Genomic DNA, 4,566 nt, shown 5'->3' on the forward strand with positions numbered 1-4,566 from the left:
GAGGAAGCATGCCTAGAATACAGTGATGCTCAATAAATTTAGTTGTTGTTATAACTATACTCCACTTTTTACCAGAAAAGAAAGAGAAAAAATGGGCTTACCATTTTTAAAGCAAGGATGTTAGTCCAATATAAGAAAGAATTTCCCAAGTGTGAAGATGTTTAACAACATGAGATGGTTTTCTTAGACAAAGCAAGTCTCAGAAAGTTTCATTATTAAAATCTGTAGGAAAGAAACTGACCCTGACCTGCTGAGGATGAGCAAGGTGAGGTGGCAAGGAGGTCTTGTTTTGGGGCAAAAAAGAGGACGGTGCTTAGATCCAGATACTTTGTGTTCAGATCTCCACTTGCACAAATCAAACATATTCCCTTGGGCAAGACACTTACGCTGAGGTTCAAATTCTCCTTCATACTACTGTCCTAGGGAGACTCCAAAGATCCAGTATGTGAAAATGCTTTTTAAGCATCAAATGCTATAGGGTAGTCAGTACCACAATATCAAGGCATAGTACTATTTTGTTCAGCTGGTGAGGAATGGAATGGAAAATGATGCCCCTTGGCTCTCAGGTACCCTCTCAGCTCTCCATCCTAAATCACCCTCCAAGGGTAAGAAAAAAAAAACACAACAGAGGGGAGAGACAAAGCCCGGTGTAAATTCTTCCTCAGGGCCAGTGCCACCGTCTGCTGTCATGCACATTTTATTGACTACCAAAAGTGTTACCCTGGAAGGAAAGCCTGTCTTGACTTTGAGCAGTAGACTCAGAGACATCTGGGAAGTGGTTGAGTGTCTGCTAGACCCTCTCTTTAAAGTCAAAAATCTAACACCACTTTCCAGGCACCCTGTGATCTAATGAATTGATTTTGCATCCCACAGCATTCTGGTCCCGTCTTTCCTCATGAGCAAAGGGACAAGCCCCATAGGAGGTGGGATCTTGTGAGACAGTGCCCAACCATAACTGCTAATGAAGTGTGTGTGTGTGTGTGTGTGTGTGTGTGTAAAGGAAGAAGTGCTCTCATTTCCTGTGTGGGTGGCACCAATGGCTGAGATCGGCTACTCCTGCTCTCTGGAGTTCTGATGGGGACAGAGGCAGGCTTGTCACCATTATCAATCTTGGACAACTTTAAACAATCTTAAGGGAAATATGACTTCCACAGCCAAGGAAACACACAATGGGCCCTAACTATCCCATGGGTGGTTGCCTCAGGCCTTCCTCCCCTGGCTGTTGTTCTGTCCTGCTTTCTGCTTTCAGCTATTTCATTCAAAACTGCCAGAGGCAAGAGGTGGAGCCGCACCCTTGCTTTGAAGCAGAGACTGTGTGCCTTGGATGAGTCAGTTTGATATAGTTTAGATGTTTGTCCCCTCCAAACCTCGAGTTGAAATCTGATCCCCAAGGTTGGAGGTGGGGCCTAGTGGGAGGTGTTTGGATCATGGGGGCAGATCCTTCATGAATGGCCTGGTGCTGTCTTTGTGGTAGTGAGTGAGTTCGCACTCTCTCAGTTCCCCTGAGAACTGATTATTAAAAGATCCTGACCCTGCCCCTCAATCTTCCTTCCTCCCTCACCATGTAATGCCTGCTCCCTTTTGCCTTCTACCATGAGTGGAAGATTCCTGAGGCCCTCACCAGAAGCAGGTGCTGATACTGTTATCCTACAGCCTGCACAACTGTGAGCCAAAATTTCTTAATAAAGTACCCAGCCTCAAGAATTTTTTTTTAGCAACACAAATGGAGTAAGACACAGGTTAACCACAAGACCGCAATCCTCTCAGTCCACACAGTTGGAGTGAGGACTAACAGGGCACGTATAGTTGGGCATGATGAGCAACATCTGTCTTCAGCGTTTGCAACTATGGCCCTCAAACTTGAGGGTGCATTAGAATCACCTGGAGGGCTTGTGACACACAGGCTGGGCCCACCCCGAGTTTCTGATTCAATAGGTCTAGGGTAAGGCCCCAGAATTTGCATTTCTAACTAGTTCCCAGACGATGCTCTTGCTTCCGGTCTGAGGACTACACTCGGAGAACCACTGTTCTAGAGTAACCTATTGAGTAACTTATTAAGCATGGGAAAAGGGTGATTCCCCAAGCAGGTGGCTATGGATCACACCATGCCCTTGGTAGACAAGGACCTATGGAGCTGCTGGGGGAGTTTATGTCCCAAGTGTAACTATTAAAGAGAGGGGCAAAATGGAGACCCAATACAGGGCTCTGGAAGGGCTCATCCAGGAGGCATTTTTTTAATCTATATCGTACACCTCTGTCCACTTGTACCTGAGGTGCCTTTGTAGCGGCATCTTGGCTAGGTAATAATACCCACTTTACCATTTCATATGTACATTAGAACAGTGTCATGATTTTGAAAGACCTGCTATGAAAAAGTTCAAATGAGCTTGAAATCCACTTTCATTAATAAAAGAAATTTCACTGTTATATTTGTCAGTGAAAGAAAAAGAAGACCTATTAATCTTTTAAATAGATTTGCAACTGCAGAAAATGTTCAAATGGTTGTAAAAATGGTTTAAAAAAAAATTTTTTTTTTGAGATGGAGTCTCGCTGTGTCGCCCAGGCTGGAATGCAGCAGCGCGATCTCGGCTCACTGCAACCTCCACCTCCCTGGTTCAAGCAATTCCTCTGCCTCAGCCTCCCAAGTAGCTGAGATTATAGGTGCACACCACCACGCCCGGCTAATTTTTTTTTTTTTTTTTTGAGACAAAGTCTCACTCTGTCACCCAGGCTGGGTGCAGTGGCAGGATCTTGGCTCACTGCAACCTCCGCCTCCCAGATTCAAGTGATTCTTCTGCCTCAGCCTCCCAAATAGCTGAGACTACAGGCGTGTGCCACCACACCCAGCTAATTTTTGTATTTTTAGTAGAGACGGGGTTTCACCATGTTGGCCAGGCTGGTCTCAAACTCCTGACCTTGTGATCCGCCCACCTTGGCCTCCCAAGGTGCTGGGATTACAGGTGTTAGCCACCGCACCTGGCCAATTTAATTATTTTTATCACCTATTTTAAGAATAAAGTTCTCTGGTGCCTATAAAGCATTTGAAGAAATCATCATTGAAAGAAAAGTCTTGATCAAGAGTTCAGTGTAGCTATTTCAACATAAAACCTGAAATAGAAAAATATGTGTCTCTAGAAACAAGCTCAAGTTTCTTGTGCTAAAACTTGAAAAGGTTTTATTTGGAAGTTTTTACAAATTCAATGTGTAATATCTTTCTTAGTACTTTGTATTTTACTTTTCTTATAATTATGTATCATAAAGAAAAGACAGTAATTTTCACCAAGCCCCATATTGAAGCTCCCCAATTTACTTCAGAGTGCCATGCAAATATTGCAGTAGAATTTTCTTTTTTTTTTTTTTTTTTTTTTTTTGAGATGCCCAGGCTGGAGTGCAATGGCACGATCTGGGCTCACTGCAACCTCTGCCTCCTGGGTTCAAGCGATTCTCCTGCCTCAGTCTCCCAAGTAGCTGGGTTTACAGGTATGTACTACCACGCCCAGCTAATTTTGTATTTTTAGTAGAGACAGGGTTTCACCATGTTTGTCAGGCTGGTCTTAAACTCCTGACCTCAAGTGATCCACCCACCTTGGCCTCCCAAAGTGCTGGGATTACAGGCGTGAGCCACCATGCTGGCCTGTCCTAGAATTTTCTGTGTGTGCTGTGTTGTGGAAAGCTCTCTAAAGCCCTGTTTTAAAAAGATGGCAGACTCTACTGATGGCCTAGACAGCAAGGATCCGCCAACTTTTCCTTGTTAATTGAACTCATACCTGATTCAGATATTGGGAGGGTCTGTGCTTCAGAGAAAGCCAAGTTTCTCTTCAGCCCCAAGCCAATTGTGCAATTTCATTCTCTTTGCCAATGATAGGATTTAAAATAGATGTGTGATATGCTTCTAGTCAATTAGCCATGTAAGGGAAAAATTTAGAGGGAAATTTTAGAGGGAAAATTCTAGTCAATTAGCCATGTGAAGGCAGACAGAGGGGCTTCTGGAAAGGTTTCTTCCTCTTTAATAGGGACACAAGAGAGGGATATTATTCCAGCCCTTGGACATTGTCAAATGAGTCTGTGATGGCTGGTGCTGCTGCAGCCATACTATGACCATTATGAATTAACCATGAGGACAACCCCATATGTTGGGAGTGGCAGAGCAGAAAGGCAGAAAAGACACTGGACCCTGATGACCACAGAGCTACTCAGTTAACAAGCTCTGGATTTCCCTTACCTCTAGAATTCTTGTTAGGTGAGATAATGAATTTCTTCTTTGGCTAAGTTGTTTTTGTCTAGGTTTTCTATTCTTTGCATCTAAAAGTATCCTCACTAATGATACACAGTGGGTTTAATGATCAAACTTTGCATTGCCAAATTGCCCTCTAGATGAGAGTCTCAAGTTATACTGCCCTGGTAAGATATGAAAATGCCTGTCTCCCCTTACCAGTGTTAGAGTTGTTGCAATTCTTTGCCAAATTTATAGACAACATTTAGTTTAAGATTTATAGGGCCTGCCCATCTAATTGGGAGAAAGGACGTCAGCCTCCTGGCTACACCCACGGGCCTCTGCCTTAATCA

This window comes from Nomascus leucogenys, chromosome 17 (genome assembly GCF_006542625.1).
Source record: "Nomascus leucogenys isolate Asia chromosome 17, Asia_NLE_v1, whole genome shotgun sequence".
NCBI lineage: Eukaryota > Metazoa > Chordata > Mammalia > Primates > Hylobatidae > Nomascus > Nomascus leucogenys.